Raw genomic sequence first — 10806 nt, 5'->3', positions numbered from 1 at the left:
GCCCCTTTTTGCCTGTTTTTTAATTGGATTGTTTTCTTATTGGTTCTTATTAAATCTTAAGAAACATATTTTAATTATATAAATTTATATTCTTAAGACCTTGTTTTTATAACAAAAATTTTCCTAGGTAGAGCACAGAATATACAACATTTAAATAAATAAATAATTATATGAATGGATGATATCAGAATTTTCTGGATATTCTAGATAAATAATGCATATGTTTTAAAGATTAAATTTATGCTGAATTCCATGCATAAATCGTGCTAAACCGTCTCAAGTATGATCTTTGCAGACTATCCAGATATGCTAATTTTTTGACAAGACAAATTAAGCTGCACATCTAAAGAATTGGCAGATTTGTATATCAAAATTTTGTCTATTAACATGTATGTTCAGTATTTTAACATGCAGATATGGAACTTAAACTGTTCCAATAAAGATGCCTTACATTTTAATAATATCACAAAACTGGGTCCAGAAATCACTTGTAAAATGTTCTGAGTAATTGAAACCGGTCTTACATAATTTAAAATGCTTCTGAATGAGGCAGCAGAGACTACTTAGAAAGATAATTCAACAGTGTATGGGAGCTAAGGGATTATGAGCAATCTTGATTGGAATTGACTTGTACTAAAATCTGTATAGAATAAAACATAAGAGAACAGCATTTTTTTGATAGCAAATAGCAACTTATAAGGTCATAAAAATAAAAATAAGCATAGCATGAATATAAGGTCCTTGAAAAATACATATTTAAACATTGATTTCAAATCCTATTAAATTATTTGTTTATTAAATGTATGTCAGGGGAAAATATTCATCCAATTTTATGCTTTATTTTAAGTTGTAACATTCAGTGTATTCATGGTCAATCTAAAGTGATAGTGTATTTTACAGTCAGAAAAAAGTTAAAGTCATGTTTTAAAGAGAGGAGATTTTTCTTCTGAAACTAGTTTTATAAACCTGAGCTTTTCATGTAAAGAAATGTAATAGCATGAACCAAGATGTTTAACACAGAGTTTTATTTCTAAATAAAGGTTCAAGGTATCTATGGATACTTTTTGTTTGAAATTAGGCTGTAAGAATTTGTGTGTTTGTGTGTATTTCATAAGCCATAATCTTTGAATTGACAAAAGGAAATATGAACAAAATTCAAATCCTTTGAAATCTAACAGTCTAGGTATTTATTTGTTGCTTGTATGTTCCTTTTCTCTGGATGTGTTTCCTATGTGAAAGCCATTTTGTGGATGTATTATTTTGTATTTCTAAGTAAATACATCACACCAATAATACTGAAATTTCAATTTTTGATGGGGCAACTACACTTCTAGGAATCTTTCTCAGGCATAAAAAGATGTTCACTTAAAGCATATGAAAACTGAATAAGTATAAATGTCTATTGATACTGAAATGGTTAGATACATTGTGGTAATTCCATATTTTAGGATATTATTTACCTGTTAAAATGTGTTAGACATATAATTATTGATCTAGAAAGAACTAATAAATCTCGTCAAACTAAAAAGGGGCACATAAAAATTACATATAGTATAATCCTCTTCTGTAATAAGAGATTGCATACAAATACATTCACATTTACATACATTTTTAAATGTATAAAAAGAACACCAGAAATGAATACTTAGACACCAAAATCATGTCAAGTTTTATTTCTGGGTATTGAATGTTTACTTTATAAATAGTTAAATTACCTTGTTTAAATTTATCCTCTTATTGTTAATTATCAGAAGGCAAAAATATATGCATTTCAAAAAATAACTGAATGCAAGATTTGTCAGAAATAAAAAGGATCCTACGTAAGTCTATCCAAGAATCATCTGCTTTTTTCTATAGTGATTATAGCACTCAGATAATCACTGCTTTGAAAGACCTAATTCCTTATTAGAGTAGCTATAAGATAAATATGGCCGACGTCATGCAGATATTTGTACCATTGGTTCCAGTTATCTCTTCTGAGTACATTTATTCCTTCTTTCAACTATCTAAAGAGAGCAGAAGTTCTTAATCTCTTTCCAGTTCATTCCCATACTTCCAGGCCCCCTTTCTGGCCTCACCCAAGCATGCGCACGCCCGCACACACACACACACACACACACACACACACACTGCCTACTCCTTTTCAGGTAGCACACCTGTAATCTCTGTATTCATTTATCTCTGAATGTGGTGTGAGTCCTGGTTTATACTAGTTACCCCACTACACAGCTTTCAAATCTTTCTTAATGTCTCTCAGTGAAAAACATGTATGGTCTTTCCATATATGCTCTGTCTAGATCAGCCAGAGGTATCATCATGATTTCTCTCCAGCTATTCTTACTGTTACCAAGGGAACTGTAACTGTAAAACTGCTGGATTATCATAATTTTACATCAACTAACAGTTCTACATTCGCGCGAAATGATGTTCATGAGCTATGACTTTCCTGTCTTGCGTGGTAAAGCTCGGTTCAAGCATTAATTTGGAGCTTTATCGTTATTTCTATCAAATATGGACTTGATAGTCTTGTTGAGTCCTTAGGAATTCTGATTCTGAACCATCGTCACCTTGTCAGTTTCATGGAAAATTGTATTATCAGTTCAAGATGTTTCATCTTTAATCAAGTAATTTACAAAAATATTGAAAAACACAGGCCCCAAGATATAACCTAGGGACATTGTGATTTTTCTTCACATTAACTGTTTTTTTTTTTTTAAATAATCTACATGAATTCAATTAGCTATAATTAATTTATATTTTAGTGAGTCTCTTTTGTTTTCAAGAAACAAACCCCAGTCATAATAAATGATGGTTGTGTGATTTTACTAAAAGAACAAATGTGGAATAGTATAAGGGGCTAAGCTGCAGTAGCCGCTAGCCATATGTAAATATTAATTACTTGAAATACAGCTAGTCTGAATTGAGGTATGCTCTAAGTAATACACATTAGTTTTTGGGGGGGAAAGGAATGTAAAATATTTCCATTAGTAAATTTTATTTTGACTGTATATTTATATGATAATATTTTTGATAAATAAGCTAAATAAGATATATTAAATAAACTTTACTAATTTCCATTTATTTTATTTAATGTGGCTATTAGAAAAATTAAATTATATACATGACTTACATTATATTTCAGTTCAGAATTTCCTTTAGGGGATAACATTTCCCAAGTCCACAGACAGTACATACAAGTCATGGGCCCTGGAAGATTTAAGACTGTTCTAACCCAATAAGTAACTGCAGCAGTTAATAAATCTTTCCCCTAATGTTCCGCTATTAATATGACTCTGCCCACTGCTATCTGTCTGCTTCTTTGTCAAGCTGCTGCTGTAACTTGTCTCCACCTTCAAAGTTCTCCTCTCCCTTTTGGTGTCTGCATTCGCATAGCATTCCTCTCATTTTATTTTCATGCATAAATAAAATCATATTTCTTTTTACCTTAACATCAGAATTTATTGCTTATTTTCAAATACTCAATTTTTTTTGTTTGTTTTTATTTCAAGTATCCAGAAAAGAAACTTGAATCTGACTGTTACACCAATGTCTTTTAACTAGGTAGACATCACAAGTTCCTGGCCACTCAGTAAATGAAGATTTCATGAGAAAGTGGTAACTTTTTTGACTTAACTATACCTAGTGATATTGCACTCATATTTTTACAGATAGTTTGAAAAATTTAGACACAATACATTTATATGTACTTTATATGTTTTATCCCAATATGGTACTATATTAAATCTAAAATAATTACATGTACACACTATTGGTATGCATGCTTTAATTAACAAAATAATGAAATCAAAACATTGTTTAAAAAATGTGCTATATCTTAGTTTCTGTGAATCAGGAAATCAGGTTTGGCTTAGGTTTGTTCCTTTGGATCAGGATGTCTCATGATATGACAGTCAAGGTTTCAGACCGAACTGTGGTCTCATCTTATGTCTTAACAGGTGAAATTAACTGAGCTGAAGTCTAAGGCTCAAATGAGGGCCTCTCCTCAGTTCATCACTATTGACCACTGAGCTCTCTCTATCCCATGCAATGTAGGACTTTCCAGAGGACAGCTCACAACATAACAGACATCTTTCTTAAAAGCAAAAAAGGGAGAGTTTACAGGATGAAGCCACAGTCTTTTTATAACCTAATAGAAGAAGTGCTATCTCATACTTCTACTGTATTCTAAATCAGTGGAAGCATATGTCTGTTTTCTTTTTCTTTTTCTTTTTAATTAAGTCACTCCTCTGCTTAAAAAAATACAATGACTTGCCATACTTAAATTAAAATGTGATTTTTTTTAGACTGGCTCAAATTCTAAGGTCAACCAAACGCTACCTTCATCCAGTTGCCTGAGAATGCCATTTTATGTTGTTGTTTATGACATTTCCATTAGCCCTCCTCTTGTCTCAAGATAATTGCTGCCTCTGTCCTCAGATGTCTGGGTCCTTCCTGTCACTCAAACAATAGATACAATATTTGCTTCTAAGAGAGGCTTTCCTCTTTACCTCATCTAGAATAACTAATGTCACTCTGCATTGTACCATCATTTTAGTTCTGCATGTAGTCCTTACTACCCCAAGAGAGTTTTCTCCACTACTCTATCTTTGATTATTTGATGACTTCTCTAATGGCATACAAGGGGACTTCATAAGATGACGGGAATGATCTACTTAATGCAATTTATATTCCCAAAGACTCAAAATGTGATTATTATATAAAAGGTACCTGCTTGTTAATAAAAATGGGAGACACTTACAGAATGCTGAGTAAAAAGCATTCTGTGAAGTGTAGGAGAAAATGTAAATGTAAAGAAAGAGAAAATGACAGATTAGCACGTACAGGACAAAGAAGTGTTTGGTTTTTTCTTAATCAAAGAAAGAAGTCATTGTTTTATTTCTTTTCAATTTCTGCTTTTGATTGGTCTTCTAGGAACAAGAGTAGCAAACAGAGGCTGCAATGGTCTTCAGCAGCATCAGGCTATTGGATTCTTACTCATTTAGCAGTGCTGTTTTAACCCAACCATCGAAAGTGACTCAGTATCCAGAATATGAGGGACACAGTCATGGATCTGAGCTAAGGTACAGAAGAAGCTCCTCCTCCATTCTTGTCTCTCATAATCCTCTTTCTCCTTTGGCTCTGCCAATAAACATTTTCTTCCAGCATTTATGTAACCAATTTCCCATAATAAATAAAGATGAAACCTTTAAGTAATGGGAATTTTGATGGAAATTCAGAACAAATGTGTTAAAAACAATGGCCACTGATATAATGGAAAAAAAGAAAATACTTCTGGACAGAAGAAAAGTCAATGTTTGGAGCTTGAAAATGTTTGCTATGTGCCAAACTAATTTAAAGGTGGTTATATGTGTTTGGAGGATTGCCAATCAGAAGATTTGGTCTGGCTAGTAGACAATCTACATTTTATTTTCAATATATCAATTTATTCATTCAAAAATATGTCTTGATTTATTAATATTTGTAAAGAAACAGAAATTAATATTTTAGTAATGGCAAAATTGACATACTTCTCATTCTGTTGGACCTTAAATTTAGAAAAGAAAAATTTACAATTATACATACATATGAGAGACACAAAGTTCATTTTTTTCTTAACAAAGAAATTCCCAGAAATATTAGTTTAAGGATTTGAAGCTGATTAAAAGATTAAGAGGTCAAGTAAGAATTCTAATAATGGCATACTAACATTTTCATCATTCACTGGGAAAGAACTTGCAGGCTACCGACTTAAATTACTCCCCTGGATTTACTTTGCTTTTACATAAAAAAAAAAAAGTGAGGAGTACTGTTTGATAAATAAAATATTAAATTAAATAAATTAAATTAATTTAATTAAATATTAAATTCATTTCTTGTAATTCAAAATTATTCACATTAGCATATTGATTACTTTCATGAACATGTTGTTACTGAAAGAGGACGTTGTGAGGCAACAATTTGTTAACACCACCGGAGACTGGATGTACATTGTATTTGAGAATAAAAGGTGCTTCATAATAGCAATGTATGTAACTAACTTTCTGATAAACATATTCAGAATTTAATTTAAGAATTTAATTTAATTTAAGAATTGAATTAATTGCCACTTCATGCTAGGCAGGGTTCTAAGGATGATTTTTCATACATACTAACTTATGAACAGGACGAGCAACAAAATTTGTGGAATCCACTGCCAAATGGAAATGGAAGACTCTTTGTCTAAAAAATGTTAAGAATTTCAAGAGAGCAATGGCAGAGCTTTATAGAGACCCTTCTGGAGAGATGTTAAGAATGGACTTAGATCACACAACGCCTAAGTGGACAAGGTGAGATTTGAGCTCAGGTAGTTTCTGACTAGAACTTGTGCCTATATTTATTAGACTATAATGCTTCTTTCTCCCATGAAATGATGGAAGATCTAGGTAAAAATGTATTAAATGAGAAAAATTCTTGACGTATAACAAATATCTAAGTCATTTCCATTTTATAAGCATACATTTAATATAAGATCAAAATTTAATGCCATCAGTTTCAACATACTCATAAAATAGTTTTATATGTGAAAATTATTTTCTATTCTCTTCAAAACCACAATGCTTTAGGTTATTGTGTTCTAACTCAAGGTAAGCAAATAGCTTTTTTCCTTTAAACTGAGGTGAGAAGTAATAATAAAACTCACACTACATTTTCAGTGGAATAATATAATCCATTACCTTAAACAATTTATAATAAACAAGTTATTTAATGAGAGCTTATAATTTCATAGTAGAAAATATATGCATGTCTTTTTATATGAACAATATATTCCATCATTATTATTATACAATATATGAAACACTTGTTTTCATGAAAGATTTATTTGCTTTTTTTTTCCTTTTAGCACTTAAAGTTTTGACATGCATTTATCATATATATGTAAACTCTCACAGTTTTAATTAGATCAGCATGGTATAATGTAATTAATTATTGAATGATAAAATTGGTATATAGCAAATATTCTTGTTCCAATAAATTTTATTTTATACTCGATTGGTATATAAACAATGATAATTTATTACTATTATTTCTCATGTGAACTTCCCATTATCATAACTTATTATTATAATTAGTACTAACTTACTAGAGTTGATTTTTGAAATTAAAAAAGTAGTTTTTTTCACTTTTAAGAACAAGGAGAGAAAAGAGAGATAATGACAGATAGACATAGACATAGATACAAAGATGACAAAGAGAAAGAGGTGGTGTGAAAATGTGCTTATTTTATCCAAAGATGAATTACTTAACTGGAATTTCCATAATAAAAAAGGAAACAATGAATTTTTGTTTTTAAAGAAAGAATACTTAACAAATCTAGTATTTAAAGCTGCTAAGAATCACATATTCTTTCAGGTCCTTTAAATATGTTATCTATTTTGTACATTACCTTGAATGAAGCCCAATTAGTCATATGTCTCACTGTGTAATGTGGTGAAGTGTATAAATGTACATCACTGTCAATAGGTCTGAAGTAGAGTTTGATCACAAAGCAATTCTGCATACATTGTAACACACTAGCATGTTACCTTTCTGGTTTAACCTGAGTTCCATTTTTTTTTTTAAAGAATTTATTTATTTGGGCGCCTGGGTGGCTCAGTGGGTTAAGCCACTGCCTTCGGCTCAGGTCATGATCTCAGAGTCCTGGCATCGAGTCCCGCATCGGGCTCTCCGCTCAGCAGGGAGCCTGTTTCCTCCTCTCTCTCTGCCTGCCTCTCTGCCTCCTTGTGATCTCTCTCTGTCAAATAAATAAATAATTTTATTTAAATAAATAAATAAATAATTTTATTTATTTATTTGACAGAGAGAGATCACAAGGAGGCAGAGAGGCAGGCAGAGACAGAGAGAGGGGGAAGTAGGCTCCCCGCTGAGTGGAGAGCCCAATGCGGGACTCGATCCCAGGACCCTGGGATCATGACCTGAGCCTAAGGCAGCGGCTTAACCCACTGAGCCACCCAGGCGCCCCCTGAGTTCCATTTTTAAAGATAACAGGCAAGAACATGATTAGTCTAATACTTATGAGATCTAATGTAAGTGGATGTTTGTTGATTTTATTGACAAATTGCTAATATATTCAAATCCCTTTAATCCATTAATTACATCTCTTCAATTTCACTATATTAAGTTTAGTATTCAGAGTTACATTATTAGCCTTTTTTCTCAGGAAGTAACTCTAATTCATATTTTATTGTAAAACCAGGATGATTAAAGAACACAAAAATTAACTTCTAATAACTTCTTAAAACTTTATTTAATCTACTATAAATTATGTATTACTATCTCTTTAAAACTCAACAGTTTAACATCCTTAGCAGTGTGAGATGTCTATTCCAAGCAAAGATCATTTTAAAGTGTTAGATTATTTTAATAACTTCCTGAAAACCATAAATAATTTAAAAGAATCTGTATACTCCTAGTAGATTTCAAACAGAAATAATAAAATCTCACCACTGGTTAAGATCAGAAATTTCTCATATGTAAAAAAAGCAAAACTCTAGTAATGTGAATCTCAGTAGGTTTTCAGAATATTTTAGCTATGCTAAATTCTTACTCAAGCACCTAATTTATTCAGATATCTTCAATAGGCATTTTTTTAATAGAAGTTAAGGTTAACTCTTGGACCTCGATTACAATTTATTAAGTTGTACTTGGAGAAATTTGAAATTATTCCTTAAGTTATATTTTGGTACATGATTACTGATATCCAAGATCTTGTCATGAAGATCATTTTTACACAAAACACAGTTGTCATTAATATCAAGTTATACCAATATATCGTTCTCCAATATTCCTGGCACCTGTCTTTAATGGTCATTAGAATTAACTCTCTGAGCAAGGATGACAGAATTATTTTTTGGATACCTTGAGTTGACTTTCTCTCTTGGCTTTTATTAAGTAGTAATTCATTCAAAACTCCATTAACTAATAAACTATCATTGTATTGTGGAGGGTGAATCTAAGATTTCTAGGAATTACCAGTAACTATGCCACAGATATTATTTTTTTTTCTCTTCAACAACATCTTATATACTGCCTCTCACCACAGCATTGAATAACAAACTGATCATACAGTTACATAACAGTGCCAGATACTAAATCAAAAACACCCCCCAAATTTTTGAAGCCAAACTTTGATAGGACTTTACAAACTCTATTATGATTTTTCAAAAAGATACTTTGTGTTCCATGAGAAGAATACCCAGAGCAGATGCTATATGACATAGCACTCTTGATGTCATTAAAACATGTGGTTTATTGCCCACATACTAGTTTTCAATTTCTGCATAACAATATTAGCAGAGATTAAGTGGTCTAAGACAACACTCTTTTCTTTTTCTTTTCTTTTTTTTAAACACTTTCTTCTTTCCTAACAGTTCATTTTTTTTCCAACTAACAACTTTATTTATAGAGACAGAAGCTCTTTTTAAATTTAAACTTAATTAATTAACACATAGTGTATTACTAAATGTTTCAGAGGTAGAGTGTAGTGATGCGTCAGTTGCATATAACATCCAGTGCTCATTACATCAAGTGTCCTCTTAATGCCCATCACCCAGTTACCCCATCCATGCACCCACCTCCCCAACAGCAGCCCTCAGTTTGTTTCCTAGAGTTAAGTCTCTTATGGATGTGGTCAACTAATCTTTGACAAAGCAGGAAAGAATATCCAATAGAAAAAAGATTGTCTTCAGCAAATGGTGTTAGGAAAATTAGACAACCACATGCAGAAGAATGAAACTGGACCATTTCCTTACACCATACACAAAAATAAATTCCAAATGAGTGAAAAACCTAAATATGAAAGAGGAATCCATCAAAATCCCAGAGGAGGACGGGGCTAGCAACCTCTGTGACCTCAGCTGCAGAAACTTCTTGCTAAACACATCTCCAAAGGCAAGGGGAACAAAGGCAAAAATGACACCAGGACATCATCAAAATAAAAATCTTCTGCACGGTAAAGGAAACAGTCAACAAAACCAAAAGACAGCCTACAGAATGGGAGAAGATATTTACAAATGTCTTATCAGATAAAAGGCTAGTGTCCAAAAACCTACAAAGAACTTATCAAACTCAACACCAAAAAACAAATAATCCAGTCAAGAAACGGGCAGAAGACATGAAAAGACAGTTCACCAAAGAAGACATAAAAAATGACCAATGGATACATAGACACATGAAAAAATGCTCAACATTACTCAACATCAGGGAAATATAAACCAAAACCACAATGAAATACCATACACCAGACAGAATAGCTAAAATTAGCAAGTCAGGCAACAACAGATTTTGGTGAGGATGCAGAGAAAGGGGAGCCCTCTTAACTGCTGGTGGAAATGCAGACTTGTACAGCCTCTCTGGAGAATAGTAGGAAGGTTTCTCAAAAAGTTAAAAAATAAAGCTACCCTAAGACCCACCAACTGCACTACTAGGTATTTATTCCAAAAACACAAATGTAGTAATCCAAAGGGGCACCTTCATCCCAATGTTTCAAATAGCAATGTCCACAATAGCCAAACCTTGGAAAGAGCCCAATGTAAATGGAGAGATGAATGGATAAAGAAGAGGTGATATATATATATATATATATATATATATATATATAATATTTATATATATAATATATATATATATATAAAATTCACCCATCAAGAAAATAAAATCTTGTGATTTGCAGTGATGTGGATAGAACTAGAGGGTATTATGCTGAATAAAATAAATCAATCAGAGAGACAATTATCATGTGATTTCACTTATATCTGGAAATTAAGAAAC

This window comes from Mustela putorius, unplaced genomic scaffold (genome assembly GCF_011764305.1).
Source record: "Mustela putorius furo isolate JIRA1106 unplaced genomic scaffold, ASM1176430v1.1 tig00003974_pilon_pilon_pilon, whole genome shotgun sequence".
Classification (NCBI taxonomy): domain Eukaryota; kingdom Metazoa; phylum Chordata; class Mammalia; order Carnivora; family Mustelidae; genus Mustela; species Mustela putorius.
The sequence above is the reverse complement of the archived record's forward strand: the minus strand, read 5'-3'. Positions refer to the sequence as shown.